This window comes from Peromyscus maniculatus, chromosome 1, assembly GCF_049852395.1.
Source record: "Peromyscus maniculatus bairdii isolate BWxNUB_F1_BW_parent chromosome 1, HU_Pman_BW_mat_3.1, whole genome shotgun sequence".
Classification (NCBI taxonomy): domain Eukaryota; kingdom Metazoa; phylum Chordata; class Mammalia; order Rodentia; family Cricetidae; genus Peromyscus; species Peromyscus maniculatus.
In genome coordinates this window covers 76586984-76605201 of record NC_134852.1, presented here as the reverse complement: position 1 = coordinate 76605201, position 18218 = coordinate 76586984, and the positions used below count along the sequence as shown (strand labels likewise).

Genomic DNA, 18218 nt, shown 5'->3' with positions numbered 1-18218 from the left:
ATAAGAAACTTGTTTGCCAATTAGACATTTAGAGAAAGGCAGCCGGGTGGTGGTGGCGCATGCCTTTAATCCCAGCACTTGGGAGGCAGAGCCAGGCGGATCTCTGTGAGTTCGAGGCCAGCCTGGGCTACCAAGTGAGTCCCAGGAAAGGCGCAAAGCTACGCAGAGAAGCCCTGTCTCGAAAAACCAAAAAAAAGAAAAAAAAAAAAGAAAAAAAAAAAAAGAAAGAAAGAAAGACTTAGAGCCATGCTCCCCAGGCTCTGATGCTCCTTCAGGCAGCGCTTGCCCTGTGTCACAGCAAGCCCTCAGGTGTGTGTCTGCTAAGTCCTGACATACTCCTGGGCAGTTTTCCTCTACCCATTGCCTTCTCGTGTGTACCAGTGGGAATCTCCTTGGTTCTGAAAGCCTGATTTCAAACATGGCTTGGAATCTCAACGGTTGAGATGTCTAGTGGGCACGTGTGTCTGCTCCACTGCCACCATGGCTCTCAGGGACAGGGGTCTGGCTTTAGTCCCATGAGCATCCTGAGAACGCAAGCAGAGCTTGTGGTCAAGGCCATACCTTGCCACATGAGGTGGGCAGGTGAGAGTCACTGTGAGGCTCAGGCCAGACAAAAGCGTGCCCCTGGACTGGAGACGGGACCTTTCTGTGATGTGGCTTCTCCGGAGGCCAACACCAAGCTCTCGGGGCTGGGCACGAGGTCGGGAAGAGGTTCGTGTGCAAGGCACTAGTGCGGGGCTTGCACTGCTCTTCTGGCTTTTGCTCCTTAATCCTGATTTTCAGTTCAGGGCTCCTGCCTGTGGGGTCACAAAGAAAGAGACTACCACTGCTGTTCAAGTGTCCGCACAAGGCAAACTCAAGTCTTGATCAAGAAGGTGACTTGGAAGAGCTAACACCCCGGAGACAGGAAGGACATTTAGTGTTTATTCCAACTCAGATGGTGGCTGTGCCTTTCCCCATTGGCTGGGCTCTGACCTCTCAGTCTCGTTCAACGGGCTAGTCTGAAAAGAATCGTCACACAGGAGATGAAGAGGAGAGAAGTCAGGGGTGGTGGTGTATATTTATAGTTCCAGACCTCGGGAGAGGCAGGAAGAATTTAAACTCAGGGTTAGCCTGGGCTACATAGTGAGACCTTATCTTGAAAAAGATCTAAAAGGGCCAGAGAACGAATGCAGAAGAAGGGAAGGAAGGGAGGAGAGGGGGGAGAGAGAGAGAGAGAGAGAGAGAGAGAGAGAGAGAGAGAGAGAGAGAGAGAGAGAGAGAGAGAGAGAGAGGAGGGAGGAGAGAAGCAGAAAAGAGCTCAAGATCCTGAGTCTCAGGGAGGCTCAGTGTCCTCAGTGTCCTTGGGTGTGCTAAGGACAGTCACCTGGGAGGGATGCGCGGGCTGAGGCAACCTGGGGGAGGCGGGGCTGAGACACCTGTGGGGACTGAGGCAGAGCCCCAGCTGTCTCCAGTATCTCAAGTATGTTTTCCTTGCACTATCTTTGAACTGTGCTTTGTTTGTTTTTCATTTTCTGTTCTAGTCTGGGCTTTCATCTTTGCTTTATATTTTTGAAGTCTGAATGTGAGGCCCAGGGCTGAAATAAAATAAGTCTTAAATCTTAGGGAGAGTAAAGTATCAAAGGAGTCTTCACATAATCTAGGATCTCACAGTTAAATCTGTATTTGTGCTCCTGGTAAAAATACCTCTCTGACCCAAGAACATTCTAGAGTTTGGAGGAAGCAATAACAAACAATGAAGAGCTTTGGATGGGGTCAGTGTTTTGGATAGGAAGGGCAGTGTTATCTCGGCGGCTTCATCCAGCCAACAGACACCTGGGCCGGCCTGCGGTTGCCAACCTGTGCTTTCCTGACTACAAGACTTCTCCCACAGCCAGCCCCAGCCAGCCACCTGGCCTGCCTTCCTACCGCTGTGAGCTCCACCCTCAGCTGCTCTCCTCCAGACCACACCACCATAGGTAGAAAGCGCCCCTACAGCCTTCCTCTCGAGAACGGTGCACTAACCCGACGTAAGACCTCCTTGGTAGTATCTCAACGTTTCTGGTACGCCTTCCAAGAGTCGCATAGCAAGAAACCTGTTAGAACGTTCTCTCACAGTTTGACCAGCCAACCCTTCTGAAATACGTTTTGGTATTAGAAAGTGTGTGGGTTATTGCTATTCTCTTTCTTAGTCCTGTGAGTGGATGGTTCTCAGTCAGGGTGTCTCGTGGGGGTGTGACCTGGTGGTGTGGGGACTGGACTGACTCATACACATATTCAATTGGCATTCTGAGGTAGCTTCTTCATGTCTGTACTGAGGCTTCAGCTGGGGTGGCTGGGCCACCCAAGGCCTGTCTCCCATGTGAGCAGCCCACACTGACTCACCAGAAGACCTCTCGGGGCAGTACATTTCTTCACCTGCAGGTGTACCAAAGATGCTGTGGACAAAGCTGCCACGCATCATAGGGGAGAATCTCTGAAGTCTACAGCTTCCTTTTCAGTACATCTGAGGGAAAGGGTGAACAGAGAGGTTTGGCCCACTGGAGCACATGGGGAAGATGGCCCTCGAAGGGAGAAGAGCCGTAAGGAGATGCACTATCCAGCTAGAAAACAGTTGAGAATTCCATCTACATTTATTAGAATGTTCTAGTTCAACCATTGCTTTTGTGATTTTTTTTTTTTTCTCTTTGTCTTGGCTCTTATTTCCTGTTGTGTGGACCTTTTTCAGAACCATTTGGGAAATATCCCAAAAGTTGGGTAAGTGAGCCTGGAGTGCTGACAGAGGTTTCTGTTACTGGCTCTAAATGAATGTCCTGTGTCCTCTTTAGAAGGGTATCTTTCCTTTGTCCAGTAAAAAAGATGTTGGCATATCCAGGGCCTGCCTCTGAAAAATGACCCCTCCTGCTGCAGAGCCAGCCCTGAGGAGGTGGCAAGAGAAGCTGCGGCCCGGCCGCAGTTCCCTTCTGACCTTGGGCTGGTTATCACACACGCTTGGACAGGGCTTCCGCTCTTTGTCTGGACATGCGTCAGTCATCTTGTTCGCTGTATTAATTTCCCTTGTCCTCCTCTTTGCATTCCGCTCTCATTGACACTCGTGAGTCTTTGGTCCTGGAGCGATGGACTCAGCTCTCCAGCAGGCTCTGGGTACCCAGGGCGCCTGGCTAGCCTGGCTACAGCAGAAGCACTCCAGTGGCCGACAGCCCTGTGGGGAACTCTTCTCCTGACAGGAATTGATAAGGGCACATTATGTAAAATCTGGAGGGCAGAGCTTTCTCTTTTAGGTCAGTACTCAGCCTGCAGCTGAAAGGGCTAATCAGCAGAGGCATTTTCTGTGTTCATTCCAGAGACTTTCCCAGGGGCACAATAAATCTCCCAGGCTTGTTTACGGGAGCATTGTTATTTAACAAGCCAGGCTTCTGAGCTTAAGAGGTTTTGGTTTCATCAAATCTAACCCAACCTGCCACATTTGTGATTCATTACCAGCTACTCAGACTGCGTCCTGTAAGGTAATGGAATTTTGCATACTTAAAAATAATCTCCATGCACAAGACTAACCTTCTGTGCATTTGGGGACTGTATAGCAGCTGTGTGTCTTTGTCCTCTTTTTAGAACTTCCGCCTATTGTGAAAGTGTCAGTCCCCGCTCCAATCTACCCCACCAGTACCCCAACTACGCTAGTTGGTCTCCTTCACATATTCATTCATCCAACAGATGCAGTTTATCTCGTTTACACATCCATCCATCCATTTGTTCTTTCATTCAACAAATCATCCAAGCCTGGCTCTAGAAGATGCAAACATGGTATCTGGAAGGTGAAAGGGCCTCATCCAGCCTTCAAGATGCTGTAGGTACACATCATAATATCCTAAGGACCTGGTGTCCAGAGGGTGGTCCTTTCATCTGGGTGTGAGGGGATCTCCAGTCCTCATAAAGCGAAGTGTCAGCTGGGTGGTGGTGGCAGCAGCGGGGAGGCGCACGCCTTTAATCCCAGCCCTCAGCAGACAGAGGCAAGCTTATCTCTGTGAGTTCAAGGCCGGCCTGGTCTGCAGAGTGAGTTCCAGGACAGGCTCTAAAAGCTACACAGAGAAACTCTGTGTGGGGTGGGTGGGTGGAGAGAACAGTGTCAGTTGCAGGGGAGGGGAAGGAGAAGGCGTGGGAGGGGGACACCTGATTCGAATGTGAGGGACAGGCTGGTGTAACAATGCTTCTTCAGGCTTGACCCTTAGTGGAACCTCCTCAGGTCGTGGGAGTGTGAGGTAAATCTCTGTGGCTGTGGCTGCTGAAATACATGGTCTCTACATTTTAATAAGCACTGCTAAATCCACCAGACATGTGACGGCTCATGGACAGTCTTCGGAACAGGGCCTTGTGAGTGTTTCCCAGGCCCTTTCCAGAATGTTCCCACAGAGGATAAAGCATACAGCTTCTCTCCTGGGAAGGCAGCTCTTGGCCTCTGTGTTGCAAACATTTCTCCTGTTTGTGGCTGGAGTCTGGTATTGTTTCCTGCATTCTTTAGGTATTCGTTCCTTACTCTTCTGTTTGTTTGGTTGGTTGGTTTGTCCCGCCTCTGCTCCCACCCCCAACCCCCAACAGCCCTTGCTGTCCTGGAACTCGCTCTGTAGACCAGGCTGGCCTCGAACTCAGAGACCCATCTCCCTCCACCTCTGGAGTGCTGGGATTAAAGGTGTGCGCCACTACCCCCAGTGCCACTGCCCGGCTCACTCTTGCTCTTATGGCTTCATTTTACATATGAAAAACAAGATCTATTTGGAACTAATTTGGGTATAAACAAGGTGCTAGGAATCCAGCTTTCCTCATCTGTCCCAGAGTTATTCAGTTGCATTAAACACATCATTGAGTGATCTTTTTATATATTTTTCGAAAGTCTTGGCTTTATAGTTATGTATGTTTACATCTTTGTAATAAATGTCATCCCCTTTCATATTTTCAAGTCTTTATTACCATCCACTGATAAACCTTGTTGATTTCTTCTCCAGTCCTATATTGTTTTAATAATGATGTATTATACCATGAAGGAAGCTGTAAACTTTGTTAGCAAAATCTTCCATGTCCCGAGAACCAGCCTTTGAAAGAACCTGGAAGAAATGTAATCTTGAGTTGATTTGCTGAAAGGCTCCATTGTCTTAAATATTGAGAACCTGGTGGGCGCCAGAGTTGTGGCCCAGGTGGTTCCTTTACTGAGTTTATTTTTTCCTTCCTTTTTCTGTAAGTCTGTAAATGTCTATTGTATGTTGTGTGCGCTTGTCATTGCTTGATTGGGGCCTGAGGGAGTGGTGACATCTTTATGACCCTCAGAGCTCATCCGTGGACTTTAAACAAAGCTTCAGTGCCCAAGATGAGAAAGTGGTCATCTCCTCAACCCCGATTTCTTTTGTCTTACCCCAAGCCTTTGGCCAGCCGCTGACCAGAATGAGCCAACTCCTAACTGACAGATTGTATTTTAGCAGAGAGATAACAAGGAGCTGTGGTTGCAGTCCTCGGCTAGTATTTCTAAGTGTTTGGAAAACAAAATTTTTATATCCTGAGACAATTTTCAAGGGAATATACACACCCAACAAGCCCGTGGAAAGAGAATGGAAATCTATGAAAACTCCCACGTAGAGGCAAAGGGAAGAAATATTTTTCCACTGACCTGAGCCCCCGTGGGCCATGTGGGAGCTGGGAAGGCTGCTTGAAAGTAAAGCAGGGAGTGTTGCCAGCCTCCACAGATACGTAGTTTGGGCCTTTCCGATAAGGTCCTAATCATAAAGTGATGATTATGATGATGAGTGTGACCTTATCGGAAGCATGAACGATTTGTTTCTTTGGTTGGATTCTTTTTGCTCCTAAGTTGCCTCTTGGTTCTGTAGTTAAATGGCTCCATTCTTCCGTTGACCACAAACAGCAGGTGAGGTCTGGGCCTTGATCAGCTTTCATGGGTTGAACTTCACTGGGTTAGTCCAACAGCTCTTAGTGGTTGCTCCCTCCTTTCATTTTATATTGCACATAATTCATCTTATTTGTCTTAAATGAGTGTCTCAAGCCCACACAGTGGAGATGGGTTCGGAGAACTTGGAAGCAACTAGATGCATGTCCCCACCTTGGCAACCATATAGATGGGAAGATGTTACCAGGCTGAGGATGTGGCGTGTCCTGTCCCGTATCATCACACACACCCCCAGCACCCATATAGATGGGAAGATGTTACCAGGCTCAGGATGGCCCCACCTTGGCATCCATATAGATGGGAAGATGTTACCAGGCTCAGGATGGCCCCACCATGGCATCCATATAGATGGGAAGATGTTACCAGGCTCAGGATGGTCCCACCATGGCATCCATATAGATGGGAAGATGTTACCAGGCTCAGGATGGCCCCACCTTCCCCTGAGTGCCCAGGGTCGCTGCTGGTGGCTCTCTGGGGTAGTGCAGTGACCTCCTTGCCCCTCTCTCTGTCTTCCATTCCTGGTTGTCCCAAGTTGGGGCCCTGCCAGTGGGTCTCCTTCCATAGTTCTAGCGGCTTGGTCTCCAGCCAGAAGGCTGCATTATCATCCCATACACCTTTGCCCTGGTTAACTTGTTGTGAAAAGCAAATTATATTCTTCAGGGGATCCGAAAATTGTGGAATGCTTTCCAGACATTCCAGAGTAATAGTTTCTGAAGTGACATTTGACTTATATAAAAGAGGCCTGTTTTCTCCCCTGCACAAATACACACGAAGGACAGCTTTTGTAATATAGTAAATAAGATCCCACACAAATTCCACATGGCAGACTGTGTGGGGAGCTCACATAATAAACTGAGGAATGCTGCTTGCTTACTCTCTGACCAATGCAGAGTTTTCATGGTCCCCTGAATCTGTCAAAGTCACACACACACACACACACACACACACACACACACACACACACACACACACACGAGAGAGATGTATTTAAACATACCGATCAAAAATGTATATTCTTTCTTCCCAAACAAAACACACCCATTACAGCAGCTGTCCTTTATATTGGAGAAAGGATGAAGGAACACTCTAAATATAGGTAATGACTTAAGCTAATGCTAAATTTGTGAGGGAAAAAATGTGTTGAAATTTGGGTGGGTGTTACCAGGAGGAACGGGAATGTGGGGGGCAGGACCAGGTGACATGGGGGATAAAGTCATGCCAGACGTAAACGCACATTTCAAGAGAAGGTTTAGCAGAGAATTAATACGCTGCTATTTCTGTCAAGGAGAAGGTGTCAGATCACTGAAAGAGGAGGGGAAAGAAAAAAAAAACACTTAAAGCTGTATTTACATCAAAGTTTATGTCAGCTCTGTTTCCTTTCTCCTAAGTGCCCATGATGAAAGTATGCCTTTGAGATTGTTAATTGCAGATTTATTTCTGTCTTGTCACCAATCAGGGACAGAAGGCTGCTTTTAAGCAGCTTGTGGCCCTCGGTTTTCTAGCACAGTGCCTGCTGATGTGAACTGATCGGAATCAGACTGGAGGCATGTTTCCCTTCGATGTTCCATCCTGTTTCTTTGGGACTTCTGCTTGCAACTTCCACGCCTCTATAGACGTTGCTTTCCCAGAAGCTCTTAAGGCTCCTAAAGGGTCTGGGCCATTTATATGCCGCCTTGATGGTAGACTCAGAGCTTGCCCACTGAGGCTTGGTGCATGTCTTTGCTCACCCTCCTTGCTGAGAGGATGCCTCGGTGTATTAGTTCACACTCGGCAAGAAGGCACGGGTGAACTGGGAACAAAGGAAAGAGCAGTTGGCTATCTTAGAACTAGAGGCGGCCTTTTCGTCCTGAAAATCACAGGTCTTTTGAGTACTTCACATCTACGACAGATGAAGGGGATTTGATACTATTGGCCATCCCAAGAATCCTCAGGGGAACATGGAAGACTGAAGTCAAAGCTTCCTCTTCCTGGAGAACTGGACCATCTACCGGCCACAGCTTCATCAGGAAGGAAAACACGGTTCAGAAAGTGTTTGCAGAGACGTTATATTTTCGTTACTACACGAGAGGCCAGGAGCCAAGAGAGCAAGACGATGTGAACTAGCAGTCTAAACGGACATGTTGTCTTCGTTCTGGGCCAGTCATACTCAAGTCCAGAGATTAATTCCAGTCTGCATTTTCCCACCTCGGAAGACCAGCCCCTGCCCACACTCTTTCTGAAGACCAGCCCCTGCCCACACTCTCTGAAGACCAGCCCCTGCCCACACTCTCTGAAGACCAGCCCCTGCCCACACTCTTTCTGAAGACCAGCCCCTGCCCACACTCTCTGAAGACCAGCCCCTGCCCACACTCTCTGAAGACCAGCCCCAGCCCACACTCTCTGAAGACCAGCCCCAGCCCACACTCTCTAAAGACCAGCCCCAGCCCACACTCCCTGAAGACCAGCCCCAGCCCATACTCTCTGAATTGTCTGGGGTGTACATGTTCTGTTTTCTCTCTCTATGTGGTTACTTGAGCTTAGGGACAGGCCATAAACTGGAAAGAACTCTTTCCAGGACCAGGTGGGGGAACACGAATGGGTACTTCTGCCTGGGCAGGGCTGAACAGCTGTGCTGGGGCTGGGGCACTCTAGGGAGAGCTTGCCTCGGCCTCCTCCCCATCTGGTATTCTAGAGCAAGATTAAAAAGACAAGTAAGTTCTGAACTCTTCTAGTTCAGAACACATCTACCAGTCGAGATCGAGAGTTCTGAGAACTGGCTGTGGACTCAGGGTTCTACTTTCTAGGCCCTTGTCGTGAGATGTTGCAGGACTCTCCTAAGATCTTCTGGGCTCCTCCTCCTGTGACCCATCATCCACAAGCAGCTGACCACATTCCTAAAGCACAAATCTGGCGGTTGCCTCCCCAGGACTGGCACCTTTAGCCTGGTCTACAGCCTGTAGGTGCAAGGATCCTTTGCCTTGGCTACAGCTCTGCCGTGGTGCTCTCTGGTCACTTCTTTCCCCTTCTGGTCCCACTTCCAGTTTCTCCACTCCAGGTAGCTCCTGAAGCTGCCACAGCATTCCTGTGCAGAGGTGTTTATGAAGGCGACTCGGTTTCCTCAGGCATCCCGCTCGGCACAGTGATGCTCTTTGGGGGAATCTTGCTTAATCACCAAGATTAAGATTAATCAGTCGCTCTTGGTAATTACACTCTATACATTTCTGTTATTAGTCCTCAACAGCCTATGTGGTAATGTTTGAAATCCAAATAAGAGCAAAATTTTCTCTTTCTTTCAATCACTCTTGAAATACCAGATAGAGTACTTTTAAGGTAATCTTTCTCAGTATATTTTTTTTTTAAATCTGTGAAGTGAAGACATTGGACTAGAATTTAGTGGAGTCTTAATTAGAAGTGTGTATTAAAATGCTTGGGAAGCCAGCTAGATTTCTTAGCTAGTAAATCACGTAAGGCCAAGCCTGATGACTCTAGTTCAATCCTCAGAACCCACAAGGCAAAAGGGAGAGAACCCAGTGTGTCCTCTGACCTCTCCCTCTCCTCTGCACACAAATTAATACATACTTGTAAAATAATAATAGTAGTAGTAGTGTTTTGAGACAAGGTCTCACTGTGTAGACCTGGCTGTCCTGTAACTCGCACTGTAGACCAAGCTGGCTTTGAACTCAGGGATCCAGCTGCCTCTACTTCCTAAGTGCTGGGATCAGAGGAGTGCACCATCACCACCTGGCTGAAATATTATTTATAAATCAATTGGAATTCATCAGATTTTGCTGGGACAGTTGCTTAACCACATGCAAAGGAATGAAGTTAGACTCTTATCTCATATCATATACAAAAATTAACCCAAAATGGGTCATAGACCTGAAGTAAGAACTAAAACTATATGACTCTTGGGGGGAAACAGGAATAAATCTTCATACCCTTGAATTAAAGAATACCTTCTTGTATATGACGTTAAGCATTAATGATAAAAATAAACTATATTTCATCCATACTAAGGACTACTTCAAATGATACTATTAGTAAAGTAAGAAGACAACTTACACAGTTGAAGAAAACATTTACAGATCATATATTTGATAAGGACTTAGCATCCACAGTAGAGAATGTGTAACAGTCCACAATAAGAGGACAGCTTAATTCAATTGTCAAAGGCTCTTTCCAGAGAAAACATACAAATGGTTAGGAGACACCAGAAGAGATGTTCCATGTCTCAGGCACCACAGTCCAAGTGAAAGGCCACTCCATAGCCATTAGGATGGCTCCGGTTGGAGAGACAAACAGTCTCAAGTGTTGGCAAGAGTGTGGAAGGACGGGAAGTCTTCTGGGTGCTGAGAGGAATGGAAGATAGGGAAGCTGCTTTAAGAAACAGCTTGCAGGCTTTAGAAAAATGAAGTTGTCATGTGACCTAGCAATACCTATGTTCCTGGGGTGGAGCATACCTAAGATAACTGGAAGCGTATAAATTTAAAATTTTTAGCTGAATATTCATAGCAAAATCTTTCATAATTATGAATGGAAGCAAGCAAATGTTGACCCACTGAAAATTGATAAGCAAAACTTTGTATATCTATACAACAAAATCATGTTTAGAATATGTGGGTGTTTGAATAAGAATAGCCCCTATAGGTACATATATTTGAATGCTTAGTCATCAGGGAGTCGAACTATTTGAGAAGAATTAGGAGGTGTAGCATGTTGGAGTAGATGTGGCCTTGTTGGAGGAAGTGTGTCACTGGGGATGGGCTTTGGGGTTTCAAAAGTCCATGCCAGGTCCTTTTGTTCTCTCTGCCTATGGATCCAGATGTAGCTCCAAACTGCTTCTCCAGCACCATACCTGCTCCCCGCCACCTTGCTCCACACCATGGTGATAACAATTATGCCTCTGAAGCTGTGAGCAAGCCCCCAATTAGATGCTTTCTTTCATAAGAGTTGCCTTGGTCATGGTGGCTCTTCACAGCAATAGAACATTAAGCCAGAATGAAGGGAAACAGAGTAGTAATACATGTGGCATTGGGGATAAACCTTGCAAAGATTATGCTGAATGAACGGAGCCAGTCACCAAAGGCTACACATATATCACTCCATTTAAACAAAATGTGCGGAATTGGCAAATTCCTAGTACAGCAAATGGATTTGTGGTTTCCAGAGTCTGGGGGATTGCTGGTGTCTGGTAGTGGTGACTACTAGCTGGCATGAATCTATTTATTTATCTATTTATTTATTGTTTGTTTGTTTTTTAGACTAGCTCTGTAGACCAGGCTGACCTTGAACTCGGAAATCCGCCTTCTGATTGCTGGGATTAAAGGCACATGCCACCACTGTCCGGTATGAATTTCTTGATGGGGCTCTAAAACTGTAGAATTAAGTAATGGTGGCTACACAATTTTATGACTATGTGGAAATCCATTTGTGTATTTCAAATGGGTGAACTTTACATAATATGAACCTTAGCTTAATAAAACCATTTTTAAAGTCCATTTGAAAATTTCTCTAAAATACACTTTTGAGATGAATGAGAGGCAAGAGGACCAGCAGGTATCTCAGGTTCCACCTGCAATGCTCTTTATGACTAGAGCAAGTATGGAGTGTCTTCTTGGTTTTCAGGTGTGGCTGTGCAGATCTGAAGGGGCCTCTCCATAGCTGGGTCATAATTGCATTCTGGGATCCTCTGGGCAGTGGGTCAAGGCACAGAGTGCAAAAGCACAGAAACTCAATAGAGAATAAGAAATGGGGTGCCCTCTGCCGAATCAGTGTTGATGTGGTAGGTCTGGGGCTGGCTCCACAGCAAGGAGCCCGCCCAGATCTAAGGCGATCATTGCCTTCATGTCTGGGCTCTGGGCAAAGCAGAGACAGAGATCTCAGCCTGCCCCCTTCCATCACATGTCCCTGTGGCTCCATTCAGTTAGTGGCCAAAATATCTTTGGAGAAGTCCTGAATTGTTTTGTTCCCTTAAGTTGTTTTTTTATTGAACCATAAAAATTATTGAGCATAAACACAAGAATAAAAGCCAACAACAGAATCCATTTGTTTTCCAACATGGGGAGAAATAAAAGTTTATTTCCAGGTTCAGACAGCCAACATAGATCTTTGAGCAAATTCTCATCAGCAATCTCATATTCTCTTGGATGTGATGTTAGTAACAAGACTTTGGATAAATGGACTTTTTCCATCCTTAAAAAAGTCTAACAGCTTGGCAGGTGATGATGATGGCGGCGGCGGCGGCGGCGGCGGGGGCGGCGCACGCCTTTAATTCCAGCACTTGGGAGGCAGTTGTAGGCGGATCTCTGAGTTCGAGGCTAGTCTGGTCTACAAATTGAGTTCTAGGACAGCTAGGACTACACAGAGAAACCTTGTCTCAAAAAACAAAAACAAAATAAAACAACAACAACAACAACAAAAAATCTTAACAACCCTTCTCTAGCCACTTAGGCTCCCTCTCTCCATTTCAGGTACACTCGAATATACCTGATGTAAATAAAACTTAAAACTTCAAGTGAAAACTGAACTCATGTTGTCTGGGAAAAACCATTTGAATTTTATTTTACTTATGTATATGAATGTTTGGTCTACATGTGTGTCTGTGCACCATGTGCATGCCTGGTACCTACAGGGGCCAGAAGAGGGTGTCAGATCCCCTGGTACTGGAGTTGTAGATAGTTGTGCGATGCCATGTGGGTGCTGGGAATTAAACCTGGGTCCTCTGGACGAACAGCCAGTGCTCTTAACTACTGAGGCATCTCTCAGCCCTGCCATTTGAATTTTTATTGACCACCTTTTTGTTGCTGCATAAACTGCCAGGGTGTTTCAGCCTTGAGGTTCGTCCTTGTGTACATTCATTATCAAACTTGTGGGTCACAACCTATTCCCCAAGCCAGGTCCCACTACCTGTCCTCAAGAAGCCAATTAGAAGAGCCAAATTAAAAGCAGAAAGCAGACCAAGGACATATGTGAATTGGGGACGGGTGGCCCAACCTGACCTGGCATGGGTAGTGGCCCCGAGTTCCATAACATTTCTAGGCTCTTTTCTGCAGGCCTGGGGAGTCTTCCCCGTGGTTCTTATAGAGCTAAGGTGCATTGTTACTTGTGTGTCTGTTTCCACTTGAAATGTTAGCATCAGGCTTTTAATATAAGAACACGGACAAGAACAAACAGCACAAGCAGAGGCACAAACATGGGTGGTCTGAAGGTGGAAACAGAATAGAACCATCGTGGTAGTTAACAGAACACTCTAATAATAATAATAACCTCAGAAATGAAGGGACCTTTTGGAAGATCCAAATGAAAATACAGCCTACTAGTGTGGGGTTTCCTTATTTATCCAGTATTTCCATTCTGTTTCGTTTGCTTGCTTGCTTGCTTTGGGCTGTACCAGAGGACTGATCCTAAGGACTTCCATATATGCTAAGCTAGCCCTCTACCAATGAGCTGTATGGCAGATTTTCCCATTCTTAAATCTAACAGCCCACCTAATAGCCACTCAGGCTCTCCTTAACACCTTCACTTTATTTGCTTTTTATTTTGAGACAGAATTTCACTAAATTGCCCATGCTGGCCTTGAACTTTTTTTTTTTTCTTCTCATTTTTCGAGACAGGGTTTCTCTGTGTAGTTTTGGTGCCTGTCCTGGAACTAGCTCTATAGACCAGATTGGTCTTGAACTCACAGAGATCTGCCTGCCACTGCCTCCCAAGTGTTGGGGTTAAAGGTGTGTACCACCACAACCAGCCAACTGGCCTTGAACTTTTGATCCTCCTGCTTCAGCCTCCCAGGTCACTGAGATTGTAGGCTAACACCATCTGGCCCGGCTTGTTTAGCTTGTAATAGTGGACAGAGATTATCCATTATTGTATTTAATTTCCAACAGAATTTCCATCGTGATAGGTGCTTACCACGTATCTTTTAATAATGATATAGCACAAAGTAGTTCCTGCTTTGTAGTTAGAATACCCCATCTAGCTCGGTGGTGGTGGTGGTGGTGGTGGTGGTGGTGGTGGTGGTGGTGGTGGTGGTGGTGGTGCTCACCCTTAATCCCAGCACTCATGAGGCAGAGGCAGGCAGATCTCTTAAGTTTGAGGTCAGCCTGGTCTAAAGACCCAATTCCAGGACAGCCACAGCTACAGAGAGAAACTGTCTTGAAAACCAAAACCAAACCAGCCAAACAAAAATACCCATCTGTAAAATGAGTGCAGTGTGTTTCTCTATATATATGAACTTGAATTTTTATTACATCAGATAGTTTAATACATAGCTTATTGTGATACAGTAAAGTAGAAAATATGTATTAGGTTATAGCCACATTGAGCACATAGATTATGTCTAACAAGATGACACCTGGGAAAATGCCATTTTAGAATAGGACACACGTTTTGATGATTGGGGTGAGTCAAAATGGCCTACCTCGAGTGAAAAATACATAAATTTAGGAATGATATTTGGGCATATGGAATGGCATTGGAGTAGCATTGTATTTTGATACCCACCACTGTAAACCTTCCCCGTATGTCAAGATCTGTACAGGGAAGTCAGTCTTACTTTCCTTCTTTTTCATGTGTGTGTGTGTGTGTGTGTGTGTGTGTGTGTGTGTGTCTGTCTGTCTGAGATTTGAATTCAAGGCCTTGTGAATGCTAAGCTCACCCCACAAGCCCAAGGCTAGCAAACCAGATCATTTGGATAACCTCAACTGCCTGAATAGTTAGGGTGCCATTTTGCCAGTGAGGAACTGAGGTTGGCATTTGACTCATGTTTGCTGGGATCCAGGCCCTACACTGTTAGGATCAGACACTGGCAGAAGGCAGAGCACTCTGGGTTCTAGTCTTGCTTTTCCCACTGTGACCTTGTGTGGGTCATGTGACCTCTGGCTCCTCTTATTTTTTAAAACAAAGTATGTGAATTTTATGACTTCGGAATTCTTCTCCAGGCTCAGAAGCACCTGCAGACAAACTGTATTTTACAGAAAACTTGCTGCAACATCTTACCATCATTTGGTTTTGTCTTTGTTTCTTTTGTTGTTTTGTTTTCAGATAAAGTCTCTCTAGGTATCCTAGGCTGGCCTTAAACTCATGATGTTCCTTCTTGGCCTGCCAAGTATCTATCATTATGGATTATTTATACACCAAATCAAAATTATTTGCACATCAAAGTCATTAGGAAATGACTATTGATAGTCTATTAATTGAAAAAGTTATTGAACATAGCACTTTCAATTCATCAGTTCACAGTCTTCCTCGGTATACCCAGTACTCATGGTAAGGAGTAAATGTGTGTGATTTCTCTAGTGATGGTATTTTGAACTGCTGCCTCTGGGTGGTGGTTAGGTCACCGGGACAGACTCCACAAGAGTGGATTGGAGAGAGGAGTGGATTGGAGAGAGGAGTGGATTGTTGCTCTTAGGAAAAAGACTCCTGCCCTGCTCTCAACTGTGGGAAGACAGAGCGAGAAGAGAGCCATCTCCATTTCAGAAGCAGGGCCCAGAGCTCGACTCATACCAGAGCCACAATCCTGGATTTCCTATCTTCAGGACTATAAAAAATTAATCTCTAGCTAGGTGTGATGATGCACGCCTTTAATCCCAGCACTTGGGAGGCAGAAGCAGGTGGATCTCTGTGAGTTCCAGGCCAGCCTGGTCCACAAAGTGAGTTCCAGGACAGCCAGAGCTACTTAGTGAGATCCTGTCTCAAAAAACAAAACAACACACACACACACACGCACACACACACACACACACCAGAGAAAGAGAGAGAGAAAGAGAGAGAGTCAAAGAGAGAGGAAAAGAAATGAAAGAAAGAAAGAAAGAAAGAAAGAAAGAAAGAAAGAAAGAAAGAAAGAAAGAAAGAAAGAAAGAAAGAAAGAAAGTTTTATTGTTTAAGTCTCCAAGTCTGTGGTATTTTTGTGATACCTACTTGTGGGAGCCCGTTTTCAGGTTCCTTGTGGCTTTACCCAGCATGTCCGCTTAGAGGATGATTAGGACCATGGGCCTGAGTGCAGGTGTATGAGATGGTCTGCACTTGGCTGTGCTGGGGGAGGAGGTCTTTTGCTCCACCCCTTGGCATCTCTATAAAAACCCTGGGCCAGAGACAGTCAGGGCCCATTCTAGGTTCCAGGCCCTCTCGAGGCTATCCTTTATTTTCTATCTGTTTATTTCCACAATATTCTCTGTAATATAAATCTTTCTATCTAATATTTCCTGCTGCTCACACTCAAGAAAACTCTAGGGAGCTGTGGGGTTGGTGGGTAAATGCCCCACATCTACTCAAAATCATTAAGACCACATCTTGACCTCTCTCAGCAGAGTATTCTTTGTGACTTGTGATCTGGAAAGGCAATGGGGAGCTTCGGGAGCACCCTGAATGTGGTGATGGCTGGAGGTGCAAAGGCAGGTGAGGAGACCCACATCCATAGCCCACGGGCACGGACTTGCCTCCCTGGCTATTTGCCCCACACCTTCCTTTAAGGTAGAATAAAAACGGAGCAGCCAACACGTGGCTTTATATAAACCAAGTTGAAATGAGAGCTTCTTCCTGAGTGTATCTTGCCCTTTAGAGAATCATTTCTTGATGCTGTTAATAGCACTTGACTGAAAGGTACCCTTCAGAACATCATTTCTAATTCCTGAATCACCTCCATGAATTTCAGATACTATAGTAACAAGGAATTTTTGCTCAAATGAAATGTCTTCTGTGTGCTCAGAACAAAGGAAAGAGGATCAGAAGAAAAGCAAAGCTTCGTTGCTGGGGATGAGGGGAACCAGGATGGGAAGATGGGAGAGACTGAACCCCTGTTTACCTCCTGTACCAGCTCTGTGTGTCAGCTTCCCACTTCTGTAAGAAAATAAAATACCTGAAAACCAACTTCAGAGGAAGAAGCATTCGTGTGCTGGCTGGCTAGTTTGATGTTCAACTGACACCAACTGGAGTCATCAGAGAGGAGGGAGCCTCAATGAAGAAGATGCCTCCAGATGATCTGGCTGCCCACAAGCTTGTAGGGGCTTTTCTTAATTAGTGATTGATGAGGGAGGGCTCAGCCCATGGTGGGTGGAGCCATCCCTGGGATGGTGGTCCTGGGTTCTATAAGAAAGCTGCTGAGTAAGCCATGAAGAGCAAGCCAGTGAGCAGCACCCCTCCATGGCCTCTGCATCAGCTCCTGCCCCCAGACTCCTGCCCTGTTTGAGTTCCTGTCCTGACTTCCTTCAGTGATGGACTACAATATGGAAGTGTAAGCCACATAAACCCTTTCCTCCCCAAGTTGTTTTGGTCATGGTGTTTATCACAGCAATAGAAACCCTAACGACCATTCCATTGTGCTGAGCCCGCTGAAAAGTCTCCCACCATTCCATTGTGCTGAGCCCGCTGAAAAGTCTCCGTGAGCAAGACCCACCCTCCCAAACTGAAGAAATGTATGGACAAGAAGTTACCATTGAAGTTAAATGGTGGCCGACATGTACAAGGAATACTACGGGGCTCTGATCCCTTTATGAATCTTGTGATTGATGAGTGTCTGGAGAGGGCAACTAGTGGGTAACAGAACAGCATCAACATGGTCATACGAGGAAACAGCATCCTCATGTTAGAAGCCTTGGAAAGAGTCTAAACGATGGCTTTCCAGCAGAGGCATGCACATCCCTCCCCAAAGGACTGTTTGACTGTGGTGTAGAATTGGGTCATGTACATTTTCATATAAAACTTGGCTAAATAAACTTTTGTGATACTCAGAAAAAAAAAAAAACAGGCCGGGCGTGGTGGCGCACGCCTTTAATCCCAGCACTCGGGAGGCAGAGCCAGGCGGATCTCTGTGAGTTCGAGGCCAGCCTGGGCTACCAAGTGAGTTCCAGGAAAGGCGCAAAGCTACACAGAGAAACCCTGTCTCGAAAAAACCAAAAAAAAAAAAAAAAAAAAAAAAAAAAAAAGAAACAACAAAAAAAAAACAATAAAGAAAAAGAAACTCTAACTAGTACAGTTCACTTTGATTCATAGTCTCAGAGTCTGCAGCCCATGGGTACTTGGTCCTGCTGCTTCTGGACCAGTGGCAAAGCAGAACATCAGAGTGGAAGTGTGTGGTACCAGGTACCTCCTAGCTCTTTGTGTCTGGGAAACAGGAGGTGGAAGAGAATGTGAGCTTGGATCCCAAAGTTCCCTGCACGGGCAAACTCCTGATGACCTAACTTCCTCTAACTAGGCCCTGCCTCCTGAAGGGCCACCACCCCCTTCCCATGGTGCCATGGGCTGGAGACCAAGACTTTAACCCATGAACCTTTGGGAGACATTTCAGATCCAAGTCATTACACACCCAAGAGGAACC

General features: G+C 46.0%; 1 protein-coding gene and 1 pseudogene across 6 annotated transcripts in view; both read left to right on the top strand.

Annotated features, from left to right (window-relative positions):
* Positions 1 to 18218, top strand: part of Tjp1 (tight junction protein 1) — a 256337-nt gene that overhangs the window by 118087 nt on the left and 120032 nt on the right. The window lies entirely within an intron of this gene.
* LOC107401097 (small nuclear ribonucleoprotein G pseudogene) lies at positions 17289 to 17639 on the top strand (annotated as a pseudogene).